The 12660-nt window shown below is 43.0% G+C and overlaps 1 protein-coding gene across 2 annotated transcripts in view; it reads right to left on the bottom strand.

The window, feature by feature from the left end:
• LRRC8D (leucine rich repeat containing 8 VRAC subunit D) overlaps positions 1–12660 on the bottom strand; it is a 52088-nt gene that overhangs the window by 39009 nt on the left and 419 nt on the right. The window contains exon 2 of one of the 2 annotated variants that reach the window (XM_058808768.1): positions 1523–1647. The exons of the other annotated variant lie outside the window; for it this stretch is intronic. The gene's annotated coding sequence lies outside the window, so the exon portion shown is untranslated. The remainder of the gene's footprint in view (positions 1–1522; positions 1648–12660) is intronic. 2 annotated transcript variants of the gene reach the window in all.

Here is a 12660-nt window from a genome sequence, read left to right on the forward strand (position 1 = left end):
AAAGACTTGCCTGTCTGTGTTTCCACTCAAACATAAATCTTCTCTGTATCCCCTCTGCTTATTTTTTTTTAAACCCCAGATCTGCTGCAGGTTATCCAGCCTGCCACATCACATCAACACAGAAACCAGTTAGGCTTGGCTGCAGAATTTAGGTCAGCTCGTCTGTGGAGTACATAAGGTCTTCCACACAGCCATGAATTTCCTAGTAATGCTTCAATAATCCCTCTTCATCCTGCTATGCAGCTATTTCACTAGGAACTGCTAGCTTTCCTCTAACTCCCCAACAAAGACTCTCCACAGGAGGGATGTTTGCAAGCAAATGAGCCGCTATCTCTTCCTTGGGAAGCAGGAAGCTGGTTGTTCAATCAAATAAATGCTGATTCTTATTTCCCAAGACAAAAAAAAAAAAAAGTGAAGTATTCACAATGGATGCTAGAAAAAGTCTCTATCTTTCAATCACACCAGGAAAGACATAATCAGAGCTGAAAACTACCTCTAGAACATTACGAATGATTTTCTTAACAGATTTTAAGCTACCCTCAACTGCTTCCACCTGGCTCAATTAATACAAAAATAACAAAAATGTGACTAATAAATTTAGACAGGCTAAGCTACAGAGGCTGGTATTTCTGGAGAGAAAGCATCACTTGAGGTGAAAAAACATTGTGCCTATTTATAGAATGCTCCCTCTAACAGTGAATTGTATGCCACTGCCATCTCAAGCATTGTACAAGCCCACCTAGCCCTGTTCATAAAGGATCTCTAATGGTACACAAAAATATGCAAAGTCTTTTCAAATCATGGTCCTCAGAGCAGGAGTTCCACATAAACTACAGTTACATAAGACAAAAACCCCAAATCAAATACAATAAATCAAAATCTTGATCTTCTCTGTCTTCACACTAGATGAACCTGACTAAATCTTCAAGTATGACAATATTAAAGATGTGAATGCAAGAATAAATACCAGTTTCCAGGAATGGTTATGGACATCTCAGCAAATAAAAACATAACAAGAAAAGTGAGAATTTGTTGTGTCTTAAAACCCATCAGTCTGCTACCTCTGTGCTCTGCAGTTCCTACATAATATACTGCTCATCAAAAGCTAGCACTGAAGTCTCCCTACTAGAACAAAGAATAAAGCTGAGGAAAAACCTTTCCTCAAGACATCAAACTGCTCTTCAACATCCAGACATTTGTGAAGAGTATTCCTAGCCCATTCTTCACAACTTACATGAAGCTTGAAAACGGTATTTGCAAACATGTACTGCACATTAGATGTGCAAATCAAATACCCCTGAAAATGTGTTGCATTTGTTTATGTTCACCTCAGCTCTGTCAGAGAACTCAGACACCCATAACACCCACCCCTGCCAGGCCCACAGATGTGGCTGCCTTTACTGGGCCTCCATTGAGCCACCCACGTTAACAAGAACTTCCAAAGAATGTAACTTTTTATAACTAATGATCATCCATAACTTAACTCTGCATGAAAGACCCCTTCCCACTCCTGGCTCAGTACCTGATCAGGCTGTGCTCCTCTGGCTTCAGCGGGGCTGAGCGCTGGCTCCTGAAGGCTCCAGCAGCAGGAATACCAAGCCACACTGATGATCACTTGCTCATTTTGACAAGCTCCACAGACTCCTCCTATATAAAAACAAACTCCTGTGAATCAAACTGGCCAAATAAAGTGGGCATGGTAGTGGGGGTCAGAGGAATGCCACTCTGCAACACAGAAGACAAAGGTTACTCATCCTTTTGCTGACTGTGCTTCATCTTTAGGGAAGACTGAGCACAAATTTGTTTTAATTTAGAGTAGAGGAACTACTCTAAATGAGTTGTCCTATTCTTGAAGAGCATAGATTTCAAATGAGCAATTTGTCATTTCCCACATATTTTCTTAAACATATTGGCTCATCCTAACTTAACCAAGAGCACTGTAGCTGCACAGTGCACGTGTTTTACACAAACACTTTGATGACACTTCAACTACTGCATTACAGCCCTATGCCAGGCAAGCAGACCACTTTAATGAGCTGCTTGAAAAAATCTCAGGAAAACACCTCTGTCCTCTGGGAGGAATAAAATAGAGAAAAAGTGGGATTGTCTCCCTCCTTCTTCAGCCCAAAACTTCCACCAGCTAAGATCCAGCAGAGCTGCCTTCAGTCCCAGAGACCCAGAGGTTCCAGACCTATGCAGAGTACACAGACAGAAAGCAACGACTCAGCAAAAAGAACAGACTCCAGCAGGTAATTCATGAATATTTATTTTACTTTGCTGCTTATTAAGTATGCCTTGTTATAAATCAAGTATTTTACAGTAATTACCTCCAATCAACAAACACAGGGAAAGCTGCTCTATAAACCAATGTTGCTGCATATGCAAAAGGAGTCCCTTAGCAACAGGCAGGATTCTACAGGACTCTCAGTGCACAGCCTGCCACTGCCCTGCGGTGTGCCCAGGGCATTCCCAGCACTGCCAACCACAGCACCCTGTGCCAGGCTGCCAACACCAGTGCAGCAGGTGCTCACTGCAAGCGTGGCAAGCCCCAGGTACACGGGCAGCCCTCCAGAGCAGAGGATGCTCCACAGGCAGGGACAAGCAGCTGCATCCCCTGCTCCAGCCCAGCAGTGCCTGCAGCAGGACTGTTCTGCTGTAGGGGTCTGCACCCAGCACTGAGAGCACTGCATTCACCCACTTGAGCTGCTCAAACCACTGCAGAAAAAAATGCAAACACATCCTCCGCCCCAAATCTCCCTTTAATTTTCTTCTGAGGCTTTTTCAGGGGTGGTACCCACTGGCACTCAGAAGCACACAGGAACGAGCCCTGTGTCAGGCTTTCCACTGAGATAATTTTAAAGGTCAGCAGGAACCTGCTGTTCCAGGTTTCTTCTTAGCAGTAGAGACCTAGGATAAGGAGATGGGGAAAACACTGTCAAATCCTCAAATAAAATATGCCTCATAGACTTTTCTTCTTGAAAGGGCTTGGAGTAGTCAACTGGTCTCAGGAGAAGCAAATCCTTTTATGCAGAACTGGAGTCTTCAGAGACTCTAGGTTTTTAAATAGATGGAGGAAAAAACCCGTGACTAGATACTTTCCAAGGGTCTAGAGCAAGCAGGCTTCAGAACAGACCTTTGGATCATACTTGAGGTCTAACAGAAAACGCTCACAGCCATGGGGCCATTCACCTTGGCTGCTTCTGTAACCCTTGTTTTTCAGGAGGTCAGGAAGCCATGTAAAAAGGGCCTGAACCGAGCTCACCATGCCCTCCAATCCCTCCTCAGCAGTGCTCCCAAAGGCAACCCACCACTTCTGAAAGCAGCAGGGAAAGGCAGCTCCCACCTTCCAAGTAGGACTGTGCTTTTTGAGAGTGTATCAGCATTTAGGGGGGCAGGAGAGGCTGAACAATAGCACCACCACACTTGGCAAGGCATGGGAAGAACAGGACAGCTTGTCTTCAAGAACTGAATCACAATCTGAAACACTGCTGAGGTCCATCACCACCACCCTCCCCTTCCCACAACAGGCTGAGCACACGGACTGGATCACACCTGAGGAAATGTAAAGGATAACAAATGACAAAACACAAATTTCTGGTTTAAAACAAACAAAAGAAAACAAAAACCCCCCAAAACCAATCTAAAAGCAGAAAAAGCAGAATTTCTTATATAAATCATAACAGTGCATAAGTAGATGTTTGGGCAATGCCAAGACCAGTGAAGGATTCTTCCCTGCAGTTCTTACCACAAAAATCCTCATGGATTTTGTTCCAAATCCCAATTGCCAAATTCTCACTTTATGCTACTTCCTTCACCTCCCTCTCCCACTTTTGAAGTGACAACCTCAATTTATTAAAACAAAGCAACATCTTTTTTACAGAAACATCTGCTTTGATACAAGAACACACACCCACTGGTACAGTCAGTATGTGGCACTGTGGCTACGAAGGAGATTAAATAAGGAGCACATGCACCACTTCTCTCTTAACGTCGTCCCCTCTGGCACTCATTCACTTCAATACTTTTCTTTCAGGGCCCTACAGCATAGGGAAAGACACCACATTTACATTGGGGTGTTGGCATCAGCCAGTGCCAATTTCATCTGAATCACAGCCAAGCACTTGGCACTTCAGGCATAACACATGCAACCTCCAAATGCCACGTCCTATATACAGTGGCTGCCTCCATTTGTACAGTCACTTGATCAAACATCTTTTCCATTAAGGAAAACAATACTTCTGATGCTTTTAACAGGGAAATAATCATTGTTAACAGACTGAAAAAAACCCTGAACAATTCACTTAGAACAAATCATTATGAATTCTGTAAAGAAATGAAAAGGAGGGAAGTCACAGTATTTTAGGGAAGAAGTAGATATTTTGGAATAAAAAACCCCAAACCCCAGCTAATTAAATAAGTAAGCAGTTCCAGTCATTAGAGGTTTAATTTCGGCACAGCTGAATAATTCTCAGTTCTACATATATCTCAAAGTACCCAGACAACAGCAGACATTTGACAATCTCTTCAGTTAAAATGCCATCTTCCTCCTTTGCTGCTGCCTAAGAAAAACAGCAAACCAGCACACAGGAGAAGTGTCATGCCATCAAGAGAAAAGAAAAATCCCCAGCAGAGATACCTCCTGTAGAAATACTGCCAAAAGTAGCATGTAACCTAACCAGATAAGTACCAGATTTTGTTGCTATCTCTGAGTAAGTTTTGCAATTAGCTGAAGCTCATTAGTGGCCACCCTGCTACTTAACATTCCTGCTCTCTCCACGGTATGTGCCTGGGAAAGGCATCTTGCCCACAGCAGAGGGTGGGCTGGAAGGCAGGACTTCCCCTTTCAACAGCAGTGCAAGCTCAAATTTGCTCCAGCTGGTCTTGAAACCACACTCCCCTTGGAAAGCACCTTAGGCACTGCTCCTGCTGCATGGGAGCCTACAGGATCCCACTGCCACTCCCTGCAGAGCTCATTGTCCATTCTAGGCCCTGCTTTTCACATGACACCCAACACCCAGCTTAATTTGGGAGCTCCTTGTAATTCCTCCCTTCTCTTGGTGGCCACCCCCTCTTCTCCCATCCATGAGCCAGAGGCTGTGTGCAACTCCTCCCCACTTCCTCTCTTGCGCTGCAGACAGCAGGAATAGAGCAAAGACATCAACAAACCAAACCTTGCTGGTGAAGCAGGCAAACCTCCTCACTGCTGCAGCTCACTCGTTGTTTCACACAGGCAGCAGAGAGGGAGCTGATGCTGCAAGCTCTGGTATCACACTCTTCAGCAGAGAGCAAACCAGAGCTAAGATTTTACAAGTTCAAACAGCAAAGGGGTAAATAATCAGACACTGACGAAGCCTCATCATGAACGAGGTGACAGAAATCAGCAGCTGTGGGAGTGTGGAGGGCCACCTTCCTCTCTTCACGCACAGAAGGAACAGCAGAGAGGGGCACTCTGCTGCTCACACTGACCAGCTGCACACCCACTGCCTGTTTCCAGGCTGCCCTGGGCCACTGGGCACATGGACACACTGCAATCCTAAAATACAAATGAGGCACGTGCAAACCATTAGGCTTGTGCTAATTCAGCCCGTGAGCTTTAGACACCCATTACATTTCATGCAATGAATTTTTTTCAAATACTTTGCTTCAAGCTAGCTCCAAACAGGGAAAACTTGGCCATTCCACTGTGAGCACAAAAGCCTTGTTTCTGGAATGAGGCACCCTCAAACAAACAGAATTCATACACTTTCCACTTGCAGGACAGCATATATAACCACACATTTTTTAATTTTATGTTCTATTTACTCACACTTCTCTCCATAGTTTTGTTATCTCCTTTTCTTTGTCTCAGTATTACTATTTTCTTTTGTATTTTTGCATGTTTCTCATGTTTTTATTTTCAGGCTTTACTATCTTTTTTCTCCTGTAACTCAGGCCTCAGTGGTTTCTTTCTTTAAAATCTGTTTGGGTTAAACTGATCAATGCTAAGAAAGACATTCTTAAACTCACCTTTCAATCTAAGCACATACGACATTAACTTTCAGTAAAAATAAACATAGGGTAAATACAAGTTTTAAACATTGGAAAAATATTCTTGTCCAAACCTGTGCATTTTTCACTTTTCTGAATGATTATCAGCACAATTTTGTTCCTCTCAGTCCACTTCTTTTTTTTTTTCCTACCTACTTTTCATTGGGACACCAACACTGGTTAAGCTCACAATTTCTGCAGCACCAACAAGCCTTTATGTATCTGCATTCCTTCACTTCCTTGTTTCCAGAGCCAATATATTTGTTGTCAGAAGGATAAAAAAGGAGTGGAGCAAAACCATCAAACCAGTTTTTCCTTCCTCTCTATTATCAAGGCCAACAAGGCAAAACTGTGAATAAATTTAGTATGGCTTATAAACCATCAAACATTACTTAACTCAAGTGCATGAAAAAATTCACTTCCCTTTTGTCAGTTCCTCGGCTAAACTAGGCAAGTTAGGCCTTGTTTCTTCATTTAATTAGTCAGAAAGTACATAAAAGTTTCTGTATGGCAGCCACTGAGAGGAGCCCTGTATGTGGACTCCTCAGTTTGTATTTGGAAGCACAGTCAGATTAACCTAGCAGTCTGGTGCTCCATGCATCCTTGATGAAGGCAATTGCTAATGCATGTGGAAAGCCTGTGTAACCACAGTGGTGCCTGGAAACAAAGCAAGCCAGGGCACTACCTCTAACACTGCTCCCTCAAGTTTTAATGCACAGACTGTCAGGCCAAAGCAATTCCTATCCTCCCTTTCCATGATCTGTACACAAACCACCATTTACAAATATGCAATATGGACCTTTTTTCCCCCTTATTCATTGATATTTGCATTGGTTTAGTGGACAAATTTATACAGAACAACCCAAACTACATCAGCCTAACACCACGTTCCTCTGTGCAGGACTGCAAAGGCAACAAAATGTCTATTACATAACACTTCTGTATAAAATATTAATTCTCACAGAGGAAGCTCTTGAACCGAAAGGTTATTTTCAATGATTAACAAATCCGTGTTGTATAAGCTCGGTTATTTAATCAGTGTATTTGAGACAGACAACAAACCATACCTTTTACTGACAGAACATGAAAAAAATCTACTTTTTATGTGCACACATCAAATATATCCATCCCTAGCACACACAGATTCAGCAAGCCTGCACTGGGGTAATTGCAGCCATCTGCATTTTTTATACAAGTTCTCACAGCAGCTGAAAGCATGTAAGCTTCCTTTCCTTGCTATCCTGCAACAGATGAAAAACAGGTAAATATTCAGACATCATATTCATGTACACATCCTGTGCACTGGTTCTGTCTTAAAGCTATAATCTCAGGTTGGAAAATCACTGCAGCAAGAGTAAAGTGCTTCAATTTTTTTTTCCACACAGCTTTTAACAGGCATGTTGGTATCTGTGCAATTGGCCAGACTTGAAAACATTATAGGTGTGGCAGCCCAGGCTTCTGTAGGACCCAAGGGCAATCAGGAATACCTTTTATAAAGAAACTATCTCAATGCTGACTTGCAAAGAATGAAGTTCAAGAGAGGGAAAAAAAGACAACCTGTATCTTGGCTGTGACTTTGTAGCCATTAGGTTGCACGAGGACAGGCAGGAGCCTGTCTCACTGCTTCATCAGGACTATGAAGAACCTTCATGTAAGGGGTTTTTTCCTTTCTCTGTGGATCTTTACATAATGAATGCAGGGAGGGGGCTCATCCTGAGCACCACTGTATCCAGCAGATAGTCTCATCATATTTACCCGCTCCATGTCAGTGTCACAGGTAAGAAGACATCTAAAACAGCAACAGACACTTTAGTCTGCTTTATCCATGGTCTAACCATGCAGGGAAATTCATCAGGAGATACAACTCAGAAAAATCCTGATCAAATGAATAGAGAGCTTTTGAAACTCCAGTTTGAGAACTGTGCATTTTTTTCCCAGAATTTATAAACACAGCAAACAGTTTGAAGAGATATCTGATAGGAAAAGGTAACAACAGCCTTTAATTATGTGTAGTGGCCATTCCTTAGGTCTGAGAAATCTTCCACTGCGATTCTCTGGTCTTCAAAGTAGATCATCATAAGACAGAACACCTGAGATGCCTAACTTTTGACAAAAGACCATATACAGAGGGTTTTTGGGTTTTTTTTTAAACACTAACAAAGAGTAAGGCAAATCACAAGAATCAGATATTTCTTCTTTTACTGATCACACAATACAAAAAGCAAGACTATGATGAGTAAACACAAATGCTATCCTCACTCACTGCTGGATGCCACACGCTTTCAGCCTTGTTATTTCTTACTACTTCTTAATCAGAGTTACCTTTAACAAAGAAGGGCCTCCAAAAAGAAAAAATATCTGAGCAACAACCATCCTTCCTCCTCCCTAAGGGTGGCTGTATTTTACACCACGACTGCTTCTCAAGTCTTGAATGTCGCAATTACTTCGGTCTCAGAACAAATCACTTCTGAGGAAAGAGCTCAAGTGGAAAGAAGGAAAATTAGTTTTGAGGCTACATGAACAATACAGTTTTGTATCCTGATTTATACTTGAAGAGAGAGAGGAAAACTAAGGTATTTCTTTTAAAACAGTTATAACAAACGAGTCCTTGGTGCAGCCATACTCACTTCCCATACTACAGCCTGCCTCCAAGTGTTGGGCAAAAGTGGCATTTTGCTGGCTTGATTTCTAGAAAACAAGCTTTCTCCTTCCAAGGATATCTCCTTCAATATTCTGGCAGCTGCTACATGAATGTCTTTTAACTTCTCTTCCTATCCATTTCCTGAAGGGGGACAAGAACCTGTTCTCACTACCGCTGGAGAGAATAGAAAAACAAATGAAAGGAGTTTCAAGAGTTTAAATAAATTTGTGGTAAGAGAAAGATTGAAGCAGTGTCAGTTAAAATTAATGATGTTGAAATTAGTATTACTGACGGCATTAGGTGCCAACTTGACTTGTGACGCACTTTTCCTTTTCACATGCCAAAACCAAGATGATTCTCAAGAAGTTAAACACTAGAAATCCTGGCTTTGTTCTTTCCTAAATTTGTTTGTAATCTCTGAGGGGAGAAACTGTTTGGCAAGCAATTGGTACCTATTCTTTGTTATATGGTTAAAAGAAAATTGTACTCAATTTGCTCCAACTAAAAGGTCTTGAGCCAAACCCATCCCCAACACAAGCAGTCAAAAAATGTAGCTCAAAGTATTCAAGGTTAGAAGCACAGGACAGCCTTTAAACACTAATTACAACTGCTTTCACAAAACATAATGCTGGTAACTGCTAGAGAACTGCATTTCACAAACACCTTTCTTCATATCTCAGTCTTGTGTGGACCCACAGCAGCTCATCATCACAGCCAAGAACAAAGCAGATAGATTCCAAGATCAAGCAGCACTAGCGTGACCCCAGAGAGCCTCATGCATGCATGTGGACTCATGAAACCATACATAGGTGGAAAATTAGTCATGTACACAAGTCTTTGCATGGTGAAGTCCACAGACTTTTCATTGCTTGTTAAAAAAACATGCTTAAAACGTCAGTTATGCAAAAGCACAGGCAAGTCTTTACCTAAATGTAAAGTTTCTGGGGAAAAATATTTCCATTTTTCTTAACACAGCAATAGGTTTTTCTTTTTAGGTTGGTTAGGATATAATCTCCCCAGCGCCAAGAGACAACAAATAAATAAATAAAACAGAAAGGAAAAAAAAAACACAAAAGGAGAACTCTACAGCCCTATTTCAATGCTAGCAAGAAATGGAAGAATTTAAGTAGCAGAAACTGAAATACCAAATTTTGTTCTTTCCACTTAATGTTACTGTGCTATTATATGTAACATCTAAGTATAAAAATTGCTAATTGTGTTTTATGATATTTAGGGACCTACAGCAACTTCGTGAATTGGAAGATAAAAACTGCTTTTTTGAAAGGAAATGAAAACCTTCGGAGTTCATTATTTTGTAAAATACTTACACTGGAACTCCCTTTTTTTTTAATCCAGTTGAGAAACTTGTTTACTGAGTTCCTTATATTCCCCCACTTGTGACTCAGGGTACTTCTCAGGAAATCAGCCTTCAGCAGCCCCACAGAGATGAAGTGCTGTAAGCCTCAGGACACTAACTCAGCAATCACAGTGCCCCTGCACCCAAGCTCCCCTCTGGCTCTGAGGGGTGCAGCAGAAGGCACAGGGAGAGGCTGGGCTGAGGTGCTGAGCCAGCACTCTGCCAACCCTCGGGAACGCAGCACAAGCAGGAGCTGACACAGCCACTGTGCCATCAGAGAACACGGAGAAGGTAAGAAACTCAGCTTGCCTATGGGGCCTGATTCAAAACCCACTCACTGCCACTGGCTTTAACACACTCTGAATGGGACCTCAATACACAGAAGAAATGGGAAAACCTAGAGAATTTAAAAGAACCAACTTCAACGCAGGAAACTTCCCTTATAAAATTGCACCAAGCCACAACATGCATAACTGCAAGTGATTTTGACCACAGGGATGGACGTACCCTTTTCTCCACTAGCCTTTATTCTCTTATCCTTTTGTCACTGGCAGGACTTATTGCAAGTCCAGCACAAACAGCATTAGCTTTTTTCCTCCCTATCCAGGCACATAGTCAAGAAAAGTGTCCATAAACAGGAAGCAGAGCTGTGGTATCTCTGTACCACCACTTATGTATTGCCACACAAGAGACTGAGGCAACAGGCACAAAGGGCTAAGAAAGAACTGGAGTATAAGAGCTACATTTCAGGTGTACAGCTATGTGTTAGTACAATGTTCACTAGTTAATCTTTCCAGGGCAAGCACCCAGGTGCTTTCACTCTCTCTGCATTGTTATTATAGAGGTTGGCTCCTATTAATAATTACCTTCCTCTGACAGCTGCACAAAGTCTTTCTTCATTGCTGGTACTGCTGGTTAGAATTCCTTTTCCAGATCTCAACACACTGGACAGATTACCATGCCCTCAAGGATGTCAAGACTGGTAGATATATCTGTTGTGCATACCTGGATCTTACAAAACAAATGACAGCTTAATGCTGCTTCCTTCCCTGCATAACATCACACAGCTGTTGTAAAGTTTTAATATTTTGTGTTGAAGTCATCACAATTACAAATAACAGAATCTATTTAGTATCCCCTGCTATTATGTGCAAGGAAACAGACAGAGCAAACAGACAAGCGTTTCTGACACTAAGCAAGGTACAGGCAAAGCACCAAGTGAGTTTACTATAAAGGCAATGCCTGCCTAGAATAGCCACAGAAGCATATTCCTAGGTCAGGACCTTATAAATCAGTTTCAACTAACAATAAAAGGTTTACAGGGCATTTGTAATGCACAAAGAATGAATAGGATCCTGGCTCCAAGTAAGGCTTGGTGAATTGATTTAAAGATGGCAATCAAGAGCAAATAACACAACACTAACCTTACCCTAAGTTTGAAGAAAGATGGTTTCCTTTGTCTCCAGGAAGAGGTGAGGGGAAAAAACAAAACAAAACACCACCACAAAAAACAAGAAACAAGTCAGAAATAAAAGAAAAAAAAAACAAAAAAAAAAACAAAAAAAACAAAACAGAGAAAGGGACTTAGCTACCCCATCTGGCATGAGAGTGCTTTTTTGATAGCTCAGAGCTGCGGGTTTAAAATCTCAGCCCTGTTCATGCAAATTTCTCCCATCCTAAAGCCCTCTCTCCCAAACAAGCAGGCATTGCCACTCCCCACCTTCAGTTTTACAGGCAGAAAACACTATCCTGTCCTATCACGGTGACAGACATAATGCTGAAAAAACACCAGATACTTCCCTGTAGTGTTAGGGGATTGTTTTAAAGCTGTAAGTGGCAAAGCTTACGAGCAGCAGGTACCCTAAAGAGCTCTCTGCACCAGCAGCAAAGTCAAGTAAAACATCACTTTCAGCACCACCATTACAGGAAGTACTGCTAAGACTTATCCACCAAACAACACCACCACCACTACCGTCCTCCATTTTCAAGTCTGAGTAACCGATCTCATGGCTCCTACACACTGGGAACATGCAGAGGAGAAAGTGCCACGGGCTGCAGGCGTGCTGGAAACGCAGAGCCTGAATCCCCCCAGTGACCGCAGACCAGCTCTCCTAAAGGATGCTGGGCAAGTCACAAGCCTTCTGCGCCTGAATTCGTATTTGTTTGAGAGCAGCAGCAGCACTTGTGACGGGGAGGGGAATGCAGGTTGCAATACAGGAGCTGCTGTGCCAAGCTCAGGGATCCTAAAGGAGCGGTAGTCGGTATTGCCACGTACTGGGGAGCCAGGGAAGGGAGGAGACGCGCCTCGAAAAAACAGAGATGGTTATCTGACAAGGGCTGGTTCTGCCCTGAAGATGTGCTTTACTGACTGGCTTGGGCCCCTTTAATCTGCGTGCGCTGGAACACGACGCACAGCTGACCCCATACAAAACCCGCACAGCTGGCGGCCCCCAGAGGGGCCGGATCCAACCCCACTGGCCTCAAAAGGGGCTCGCAGTTCCAGCCGCATTCCCCAGCACCACGCCGCACTCCCAGCCCCGCTCTCGCCGCTGGCCCCCCGCTCATGCGGGCCCATCCTGCGTGGATGCGCATCCCGCGGGAGAGCAGCGCGACGAGCGCAGCCGGCCCCGGGGTC

Source organism: Ammospiza caudacuta, chromosome 7 (assembly GCF_027887145.1).
Source record: "Ammospiza caudacuta isolate bAmmCau1 chromosome 7, bAmmCau1.pri, whole genome shotgun sequence".
Lineage (NCBI taxonomy): Eukaryota > Metazoa > Chordata > Aves > Passeriformes > Passerellidae > Ammospiza > Ammospiza caudacuta.